The sequence below is a fragment of the Athene noctua genome, chromosome 5 (genome assembly GCF_965140245.1).
Source record: "Athene noctua chromosome 5, bAthNoc1.hap1.1, whole genome shotgun sequence".
Classification (NCBI taxonomy): Eukaryota; Metazoa; Chordata; class Aves; order Strigiformes; family Strigidae; genus Athene; species Athene noctua.
Window position 1 is genome coordinate 49,077,021 of NC_134041.1, and position 11,950 is coordinate 49,088,970.

Here is an 11,950-nt window from a genome sequence, read left to right on the forward strand (position 1 = left end):
TGGTTGTTAGGAAGCCAACAAGGAAGAAGCAGATTATGTGTGAGAACTGAGGTGAGGAGAAAAAAAAATAGAACCTATACATCTAGAATAAAGTTCATGGATAAGAGTTGATGACTTATGAAAAAACAACATATAAAACCATTATACGTAAATGAAAGCAGACAAACCTGTCCTTTGAGATTTCAAATGAAATATTGTTCCTCTGTCATCTTAGGCATGCCACTGCCACACCTCAAAACAGTTACCTGCTCCTGCAGATCTTTTTCATTTCTGTCCTTTCAAAATCAGTTGGCATCCTTAAATTCTAGGGCATTTTTTTTCTAAATCAGTAGTCCTTTTATTTTATTATGGACTTATCTTGCAAACTGTTAAGTGCCTCCTTAGACCTGTTCCTGTTAATTTAGCAGGGACTATGTCACACTCAGACCCCCTACATATTCCAGACATCTTTTTACTGACTTCCAAAGCTATCAAAAATTATTTATTGAATACTGCTTTCCCTTTTTACCTACCTTTAAGAAAAATAAAATCAGCGGAATGAAATTTAATTTAGGAAAGGCAAGCTCTACCTTCAAAACAAAAACCTGCTGTAGACCTCTCAAAGTATTTGACAAACTTAGAACAGTTCCTGAGAGTAATCTGAGAACAGGTTAAATTAGAAACAGACTGCACACTCATGCTAAGGTCTTCATGGATTCTGTATAGTTTTCTGGCTTTATTAACTTATTAACTGTTTATTAACTATTAATGCTGGCTTTTTTTACTTAAGCATTCTAATGCTGTTATAAAGGCAGAAACAGCTATGGAAGTAATAACACTAAGAGTACTATAATGTTTCAACATATTTTTGAAAATACAATGTATGCATCTCGTCACTCTTATTTTACATGTGACCTTTCTGAAAAATAAAGACTATTCCCACTACAGAAAATATTCCATAACTACAGAGAAAAAGCTGAGTTCAGGTGTACATTATTTATATAACTGTGTAATAGCTGTACATAATTCAGGTCTGCATAATATTCACCTATAACAACAATAAAAACCAAAACATTTGTTTTGTTTTCATAATACACTCACCAGGAAAAATTACACAGCAACCTCTACATAGTCTTAGGTATAGTTATGGCAAAAAGAATGAGAAAGACGTATTATTAATGTACTACTTTTAAATTCAGGATTCTAATCCAATTCTAATTTGGATTTTTAATGCTTTAAATCCAAATATTTGACAATAAAGAATTAAATATTTTAAAACCATACCAGTACATATTAAAAATAAGCCTAACTTTACAGATCATTTCTTTCATGAATTAATATTGTCTCTCTATTCTATATAGTTGCACATCATTCAACAGATTGTCAGATTATCTGCATAGGGAAAGTTTTAAAGCCCTGTATGAGAGAGGATCAGGTTCTGGCAGTGCCTACACCCAAACACACAATAAATAGGACAAAACATCACATCAACATCTATGCTCTTTTAATGATACTCTCATATGTACATCAAATATTTTAAAAATGAAGCAAGCAGGTCTTTAGATTTAGTAGAAAAAATAACAGAGGCAAGCCACAGGCATAAAAGCCACATTACTGCAGAAATGGGATGTTTTTGTTGATATTTAAAACTGTAACCAAAAAAACCAAAAGTACAGTCAAACTGATAAGCAGAGGAAAAAGCCCAGGTTGATCTAATCTACAGTGAACTTGTGTAGAGGCCTTTTCCTGGGGCCTTTGGGCCACATTTAGAAAGCAAGAGACAGACAAGTCATACCAAGAATAGGTCTGGGACTCAATACTTGCAAAATTCAGTATGCAGAAAGATCAGAGCTTCCCTTTTCTCTGACAGAGGAAGGGCCTCAGCTTTCATGCTTTTCTGGCAAGTAGAGGGAACATGGCCAACTTTCTTAGCATTCACTGGCCAAGAGCTGAGACAGTCTCTGTCAGTTCAAACTTTAAAACGTTTTAGGGATGCATATGGTTGCTAACAGAATAGAACTTTACTGTAAGCAAGATGGGTAAAGCAGGAAAATCAGGAGACAGGCTACTGTTTTTTTTAAAAAAAAATCCGTTGATTTCATCAAGTCAAAGGCACCTGAAATGTTTGGGAGAGATTGGTAAGTGTAAATTCAAGCAAGAACAGCAAGTGAAGGGTTTGTTGTTTTTTTTTTCTTTGGGGCTTTCTGATCTTCTCAATAGTGTCCTCAGAACTCAAGGGAACAGAAAAGCTGATAAAAGACTGAGAATGGCATTATAAAGCAAAAGAAAAATAATCAGAGCACCATGTCAAGTCAGAGGAAGGTACATGAGTTTAGAGCATAGTGACTCATCTACAGATAAGATACTTTATTGGCCATCACAGCTCCAATGCTGTTACACCAAATTATTTTGCCTTGCTTTAAATCTGCACACACACCTTCCTCAAATATTTTTACAGCTCTCCCACTGACTCATAAGTCAACTCCATGCAGCTTCCTATTAAGCACACAGTTGAGATGAAGTTCGGGGGTGCACAGAAGCTATTAGACAGGATAATACTGTGCTGTAGCATTATAACTGTTTCTTTTGTCCTCAGAAACTTTAGCCTCAATAACAGCTTTATATACCTAGCCAACAGGACAATTGACTGTTAAGGATAAAACATTTTCATTACCAACTTGCGTAACAGAATAAAGAGTATATGAAATAAAAGGAGTGGATGACACAACCATGGGGGTAAGCTTTTGGCAAAGCAGAATGACATTTGTAGAATTTAAGAGAACACGCAACTTGCCTCTTCTGGAGGGGTGGACTTGAAGACCTCCTGAAAACTCTTTACTGTCTATGCATCTCTACCATTCCTATGCCTATCAGGTAACAAAACTCCAAACAGATGTTAAGAGCTGAATCTTGAAAGATAATTCAGACAGGCATAGTAGTCTAATACTATACAGACATTTGAAAGATGTTACTGCATATTTTAACACTGACCTGTTTTATAGCCTGCTGTCTAGGGAACTGTTTATTTCTACAAACCACTACTGAACCTGGCTTGCAAATCTAGAATCACAGTTCAAATAGTATGGAGAATTAATTTCTAAACAGACTTCACAGTATTGCTAATTCTTACAGTAATGTACTCAGAAAAGGCACTGTTTTAAGTCCCCAGTCGTATCATTATATAATTACTCATAATCCCATCTTTAAAAACAGACTATTTAGTTATAAAAACAATAAGAAAATGGGAACAATAAAGACTTAAGAATTTTAAGACACAAAGAAAGGTTCCACCTTTATTACTTTAAGACAAACTAATCATAGAAGTGGAAGGATAATGAGGATTTGGAACTTGATGCACTGAACAGTTGGTGCTGACAACAGTTTTCATAATAAAATCAGTTTGTTGGCATGCCCCCAGAATGGATATGGTTTGAAAGACTAGAAAAACCTGCAAAAATAGATTTCAATTGTAGATATTATCCATTTATTAGTATCAAAACTTACCCATTCTTTTTTCTGATTCTATCTTAGAAAAGTAGGAAGGACCATTTACATTCCAAAATGTTGCTGGTTTCCAAGAAAGTCCTATTCTTTATATAAACAAATCTACAAAAATTTATAATTAAGACTTCCTATTTCCCCTGATCTGCTCAAGTCATTATCTCCTATTACACAGAAATAAGAAGTTCTAAGACAGAGTTCCAGAATTTGCTGCATGGACATAATCACAACAAGCAAAACATTCCTCCAAAAATATTCAGAGTGACACAGAAATTCAGTTAAAAATAAAACATTTGCCATAGCTCAGAATTTGTTGGAACAAGAAAAATTCCAGCTGACCACTAAAAAAAACGCATTAAATAATTTAAGAGACTCAAAAATCCCTCTTACTCATGATCCTAAACTGTTTTAAAAGAATATTCTTTCTTTATAGCAAATCCAGAATGTTTCCATAACTAGCTTAACACAAACAAGAAAGAACAGTATTAACATTCTACTCTTTCTCCACAGCAGAATTGGCCACTAAAGCTAGATTATTAATGATCGCAACATTCTGATACCAGGGTACTATGTACATACTTAATTTTCTTTTTAGTTCAGGAAAGCTAGATGAGAATGGAAACAACTGAATAGTGCATTTTGGGATTCAACTGTATTCCCAAACAAGTTTAAATGCCAGATTTTAATCTACAAATGTTTTTTGGTGACGTACCAAGAAGGCTAGTTTGACTTAGGTAAAAGAAATTTTTAAAAACCAAAAAACCCACGACATTCTCCTGTGAGTTCACACATCTTAAAAAAAAAAAAAAAAAAAACCAAAAAAAAAAAAAATAAACATTTCTGTTTCATACTGCAAGCTAGTTCAGCCACGTAGTAGAATCCTGTAATACAGTCTCTGAAATCTGTTTTAACGGGGGACCAAAAAGCAACTGGATACCAAAAACTGTATTTTTACACACATATTTCTGCCAACATGGAATAAGTAACACAATAAAAAGAACAGCATCCAATGTTACATGGATTTGGGCTAAGCTAATATAATTTTCAAGAGAGGTAATAAGAATCTATCCAGAAGTATCCTGACAGATATACTACAGATCCAAGGTTTACTGTTCTTTAAAAGAGAAGAATTATATAGAGTCAACATCATGACTTCTCCGAAGCTAGGAAACATCTCAACCTTTCACATATGAGGTAACACTATACACACAGCTGGCATTTTTAAATCTCTGCATAAGTAGTTGCATGGTAACATCTTTATGTTAACTATTCCATAATTTTATCTGTAGTGGAGGCATATTACATAAAATACATATCCAAAATGTAGGAAAGATATATAGGTTTCTATGACATGGTGTACTCAGAAGAGCCCGTATTTTCAAAGATACAGAAGGCAAAGAACCACTTTCAGATATGAGTCAGGAGTACAGACAGAGCAGTTCTTATGCTTAGGAATGAAAAAACTGCACTTTTCCCTTCTCAGCAAATGACAATAATTCTCCTTTTTCAGAAACACTGCAGACTTCATGTAACACTGGAGGGGAAGGCATGACTGAGCTGTTCTGCTAGATACCAGCCCACGGAGAGGTCTTGTGGGGAGAAAGGGAACAGTATTGTTAAGCGATACACTTATTGGAGAGTAGACTTCGGTGAATGTAAACATACAGTCAACCTTTTATTTGATTTGACCCTTTCAGCTGAGACGTAGCTTCTGCAGGTGTCCAGTCTGCAGGGATATAAGGGTATTCTCATTGAGACAACTATCTCTGATAGGAACACACCCTGAAAATAGAGATAATTCTTGCTTCCTTGCACATCATTCACATTGCAGGGAACTGAAACCACACAACCATTTCTCTTGTGGAAAGCAATCTGTAACTCCACATACCACAGTATCAGGTAACAACTGGCAATATGCTAATACCATACCGCAGTTATGTCAAACCAAAAGTACCAAAGACACAGAAGAATGAAATGGTACCACCCTCCCTAAGTATCAACCACTCCCTCTTACAACCTAACTCAGGGTAACAGGACTCAAGACTACACACTATGAAGGAGGAAGGGAAACTGGAAAACATCTAGAGCAAGATCAAATTCGAAACTGGATGAATTACTGGTGGGCAGGAAGCACTGAGCAGTCATTACCATCCTTAAACAGTGTCCTCCAACAGCTGTATCTTACAAGAAAAGAAGATCATTTTGAAAACAAGCAAAACAAAACCAAACACACAGAACTGAACCCTTAAGTATACCTATTAGATATTGGTAGACACATGAAGACTATTCAAAGGAATAGTTTATTTAGCTTGGATGGTATAACTTGTTGAAATTTTACACAGTGACAGATGATGAAACAGTGACTACTTTCTAAATTTCTCCTACAAAAATATAATCAAGAAAAAGCACCATAATTGGACATATATTTAAATTACCCAGGCTATTAATATTGTAAATGCTCCTAAATGGGATTGCCATGGAGGTTGTAGTTAGTGACACATATGAACCATCCATTTTTATATTAAGTTTCTCCGTATTTCATTTCTATGTCTACCGAGTGAACACCAACACTGAAGTGGTACTTCTTGTTTATACTTCACTGAATTAAAGCACAGAATAAGAGTAGATGTATATTCAAACTACTAACAGCAGCAACATTTTAAGTGGTTATTAAGGTTAAAATATTCCTAAATAAAATAATATATTATTTTATTATTATTATATCTTATTCCTAAATAAAATAAAATATTCCTAAATAAGCAGCTGTCCAACCGCTTGCTTTTTTCTATTTTTGTTTATTTTCCATAAATTCACCATTAAGAAAAGTGAAAGCAAACAAAAAAGGTGCAATCACAACAAAACAAAGTTAATTATGCGAGATTCTCCCCTTTTTGTATGTCCACCTTGTTCTCTGAGGAGAAAATGCAAACAAGAATATTCACAAAAGTAACAGCTACACAGAAAAATTTCAAGGGCTCTAGAAGAACCACATTAAGAAATATTTTTCATCTAAAAAAAGCAGAACTACTGCAGTAATGCACATGTACCACAATACAAAAGACTTCAAGAAGCATTATCTACCTGTTACTCTGACACTTTTGCCTCTCAAGATGTTACAGAAAAGCAGCCTTCAGCATAGCTAAAGAGCGAATGTGAATTACAGAAGAAACAGGGATGCAGCCTGTTTGTCAGTCTCTCCTGAAGTCAGAAATCTAGGGGGTTGAAGCCTTGGATAGATACTCTTCTAGTTTTACTGCTTCCCATAAGCCTAGTGAACTAAAACAGGTGCAGAGAGTGGGCAGAAACTTGAAACTTTCACAAGAAATACCTGCAATTAAATTATTTTCCCACAGCTTTCAGTAGAAACAATTCATATGCTCACAGAACACTGGATATATTTGAAAGTCATGGAAAGTATGAATTTTTCTAGTAAAAGTTAAAATAATACTAACCAATCTCTGCCTACCAATTAAACAATCTGTTTATAAATGTATTTTAACATATTTGTCTGAACTGAACAATAACTGGTTGAAAATACATATTTTAAAAAATATCAGAGTATGAAAATTACCTAAAATTACACCAGAATCAAAATGCTGTCTTCAGAAGGCAATTCAGCCTGGATATCAAAACACCAGGTTTTCTTTTTCCCTTGCAATTTGGTACATAGCTGTAATCCAAAGCAACCGTAGCAACACTAGAAGAATTAAAAAGGAGGCATTCACATCAATAAAGTTTCTCAAGAGGAAGTCTACAGGTTGTTCTTTAATATGAAGTGTTGCTAGTGCACAAAGCAGTAGCTACTCTGCTACATGACCCCTTTTTTATCTTGCTAAATTCCAAAGGGAAACCAACTTGGGTTTCCTCAAATACTGCTGAAAGATCTTTGCAGTGCTTCAGAAATAAATTAACCTAATCCAAGCAACACAGTTTTGTACTTGGAGTAAAGGAATGCATTATGAAAGTGTTAGAAAGAAGATGCAGTGTAACAAAAACCTCAAATACCAGAGATCACTGCAACAGCATTCTTGCTGTATGCTGTAGCACAGAGAAAAATACTGTGGGAGGAGAGGTCTCACATCAGAGCATTGTCTGAAACAGCAGACAGCAAGGTCCTACTACACAAGGCAAGGTCAATGCAACTGGAGAGTCATCTGTTTAAGAAAACACACTATTATTAGATGCAAGTTATGTAGCACTTGTGCATACTAATAGAATAAAACCATTACCCCAAAAATAAATATTTTCAAATGGTAACTTTGAATTTGCAATCAAAGTTTCCACTTTCTTTGTCTCATTGAAAACATTCAAATGAGTAACAAAGTATACTGAAAATACCTGAGTATTTAATTTTTAAATTACTTATTAAATGTTACAATTGAAAATTGCAATAGTATATTTAATTTTTTTTAATGAGGTGGCTCCACTAACAATGTCATAACAAATTATTAAATATTACTTACTGATAGCAATGTAGAATTAAAAGTATCCCAGAGTTGACAGCCTATTTAAACTATTATGATATACCTCAGACTACCATGAGTAAAATATTACAGTAAATATGCTGGCCTAGAAAATACACTTCCTCGTCCGAGACTCAAGTCTCCACTGTCTCCATAGTCAAAAGTTATGCTGGAGTACATAAGAGCTTCAGATGTAAAGAACACAGAAGGCAGCTCCCTGGGGCATGCCACATATTCCACAAGGCGCATGTCCCTGCTACTTTTATTACCTGCAACAGCATCATTGACCCTAGATAGACTGGAGAAATACAGTGGGCTCTGGAAGAAGGATAATTCTGGTGGAGAGTTAACTCATTCCTTCTAGCTCTTGTAGTCTACCAGTTTTCCGTAACTGATGGCACATGTAGCTTTTGTTTGATGTGTTAGATTATTTATGAATGACTGGGCAGTTAAGAAGTGAGAGTTTAAAATAAGTGACAGTAAAGTCTTGCAAATACATGTCACCACAACAGACTATATGGAACCACCAAGGACCAGACTTTGATCCTGTAGTGACATATTTGCAAATTAACTACATTTTTTCAAGTAAGATCAAAATTCTGTGCCTCAAAACCAGAAAAACATTAGAGTTCCCAATATAGGAAATGCAAAGAAAAATTGTCATCACTTCACCGCTTAAAAAGAAAAAAAAAAAAAAATCACAGTGAAATATGACCAATATCTGGCAGAACCATGACTGTGGAAACCCCACCCACAAGCAGATATATGTATATATTTGCCAAGACAAATAAAACAGTATGCAGAGTAAGCTGGACTGCTCTCATATAATATGTACTCGGTCATTTAGGCCCTGAAATACACGTGCAACAATTCTTCTCTAAATGAGATTAAGCAGGCTCAAGAAGGGACAGAATTCACCTAAGGAAAACCATGGATTTCAGGTTAGCATGCTAATAGTGTTCTAAAACAGAGCCATGATGAAAAGTATTATTTAAAAATTAATCAGACTGCATACTAAAGGTAAAGACAGCCATTAACCTGCTGCCTGCATAATCAAATGATAGCCATTACTCAAATTAAACCATCAATGGCTGCATTGTGAACAGACGTGAGAATGTCTGTCCGTGCTAGAGCTGCGTGATTCGTTCCAATGGTTCATTTACCACTATTTTCAGAAAGTAATTAAAACAAAAACTATGTGAATTATTGCTAATAACACTACCATTGTCACTTATAAAGTTTAGTCATGAGCCAATACCCATTTTGTGGTAGGTGCCATACAAAGAGAAAACAACCCTTGTTCCAAAGTGTGATCTTTAGTGTTTAAAAAGAATAAAATCTTCAAGAAATACTTTTGTAAATATGCAGGTAAATTAAAGAATCACTAAAAAACCTTAATGTTTAATGAAAAATCCCTATGCCAATCATGGACTTCTAATGAAATAATAGATAGGGTTTTGCCTCCTTTGTAACTCAGGTCTTCCTTTAACTAATTCTTGTTTCAAATCCAAGAACTATTGCTAAATTACAGCTGTTCTTCAAGAAAGAAGAGCTGCTAACTTGAGCTAAATGTTTCCAACCATTATAAATTTACCACAACTTTTCATGAACTGTTACAACCGTCACTTTTCAGCATATGCCTTGCTTCTATACTGGAGTGCAGGTTGTAGTCACTGGATCTTAATATTCATATTTCTCTTAAATAGAGAAGCCATTTGATACAAGAAATGCTCTCTTACATGGGTACTTACAAATAGTGCTCCAATCATTTCACAATGTTCTTCTGGATAACCTAAATATAGAGAATTTCTTTTTCTCATTTTACAAATCTCCCAGACCTCAAATTATCTTATCATCTCTTGCATGAACTTCTTCTATGATTTCCAGTAAATAGCTTTGAGAATTTTTTTATTCTGCAGTAGAGTTTTCATGTTTCTTGAACTTGAAGTTCTACTCGGGGGTGGGGGTGGGGTATTTCCCTTATGAAATTGTTGGAACACTGGCTTGAACACCACACTTTTATTGGTTAAGATGCATACATTACATTAATGTGAATTGAGGGGGCAGGAACTCCACTGTCTGGTCTGCAGTCACAAGGTCTTAATAACAAACTTCTTACCATGTGTGAAAATACGAATGAACTCATTACAGTATACTAGATTAATACCTCAATATGGCAGATCATGAATAAGTTCTATTTAGATGACTAAGAAATAAAGATTTCAGTAATCCTTTGTGAATTTATACACAGGCTGGGCATGCTCTTTGATGACTTAGGCATTTCTCTCTGAAGCATTTCCTAATACACAGAATGTTGCTGGTGTCGCCTTGTTTGTTCCATTGCTCCCAAATTTGTTTAGGTGTTTTTCATTTTGTTTTTGTAACGATCACAAACATAGGTTGTTTGCCATTGACGTTCCACAGGATGAGACACCACAGATCAAAGATGATTATCTGCAGTTGGAAACACTTCTTAAGTGACTTCTTAAACTGCATAATGGTCACTGCTTTGCAGCAATTAGTAAATGGTTTTTTGCATAGCTGGAAGGTTCTCTGATCCCCTTTCAAATATACAAAACGTACAGGACTGACACAGCAAACTTTTGACATATGAATACAACTGCAAGCCCAATTCCGCACCTCACACAAGCACCTTACTGTGAAACGTATGGCTATTCCTTTGAAGTACAGCTGATATTTTAAGGATTTCTCTACCACTCCACCCAGTTCTTACACTTTCTTTATCAGAAGCCTAGTTTGCAGCCACCTGTATAGGCTCTTCCCCATATCACCTGTGCTGGTGGCATCCCAAGAGTGTGCAGCAGAACCGATAAGCATCATGCCCGGCCACTTTGGTCCTGATCCTACAAACACTTCAGTAAGTGTTTGCAGACTTAAGAGTCTTCGTAACTCAACCACACTTCACCAAGCAGGCTAAAGAGAAGTCTGGAGCTGGAAGGAATTCACGTGCCCTTCGTGCCTGGGCACCAGGGCCTGCAGCGCCTGCGAGGAGGGCTGAGAGCCCGCCAGAGGGGCCCGCCGAGACCCACCGAGTGGGTGAGAGACGACATCGCCCCTGCCACTCACACCAGAGGCTCCTTCTGACGCCAGATCTCCCACGAGCTGCACCGCTCTTGGTGGGTCACAATCAGCCAGGCTTGAATGTAAAACAGTAACAACTGTTTGTACAATCACAACGGGTAAAAAAAGAGAACAGGGAAAGCGAGGGATGAATGTGTAACAACGTGGGATATGGGCAACCCACCCCAACACGCTTTTGCATTTGGGATTTTCCTGAACCCTCCCGCGGGAAGGGGGGGGAGCCCCGAAGCACAGGTCAGGTGGGGAGGGCTCAGGGGGGCGCGGGCCGCCGGGGAACACCGGGTCCGGCCGCCGGCGTCCCGGGGCTGCGGAACATGGCCGAAAGGGGAGCCCCGGCCCGCCGCCGGGAACGGCCGCAGCGGGCAGCCCCCCGCCGGGGTCGGGGGGACCGAGGCCCTGGGGGAAACGTCTGCCTCGCTCGAGAGCCGGGAAGGGAGCCCGGGAAAGCGGGCGGGGGTGAGCAGGGGACGCACCTTTCAGCGTCCCGCCGGCATCTTCCTCCTCCTCGGGCCGGCCGGCGACTGCAGCAGCGGCGGGGCCTCGGCAGCGGAGCAGTCCGCAGGACGGGGCTGCCCCCGCCTCGCCGGCGCTCCACGGCCGCCGCTGCCCGGGGCGGCGGAGCGAGCCAGGCTCCTACCCCGGCGGGCCGGGGGCGGGGGCTGCGGGCGGGCGCGCACCGCCCCGCCGGGCCGGGGCGGGAGGGAGGCGGTGCCGCGGGGGCAGCACCGCCGGCTGACTCAGCCACGGAGCGGCCGGGGCGGGTTCCCCCGAGACCGCCCCTCCTCGGCGGCGGGGGAGGGGGGCGGAATTCTCCCGCCGGGCGGCTGCCCCCGGGCCGGGCTGGGTCGCTAAGCGCAGCCCAGCGCGGGAGCCGGGCAAGCCCGTCCGCCGGCGGCTCCTCCTCG

General features: G+C 38.7%; 1 protein-coding gene across 2 annotated transcripts in view; it reads right to left on the reverse strand.

The window, feature by feature from the left end:
* PLCE1 (phospholipase C epsilon 1) overlaps positions 1-11,664 on the reverse strand; it is a 161,761-nt gene extending 150,097 nt beyond the window's left edge. For both annotated transcript variants that reach the window (XM_074907442.1, XM_074907441.1), the window contains exon 1: positions 11,519-11,664. The gene's annotated coding sequence lies outside the window, so the exon portion shown is untranslated. The remainder of the gene's footprint in view (positions 1-11,518) is intronic.
* Between the last annotated feature and the right edge of the window lie 286 nt (positions 11,665-11,950).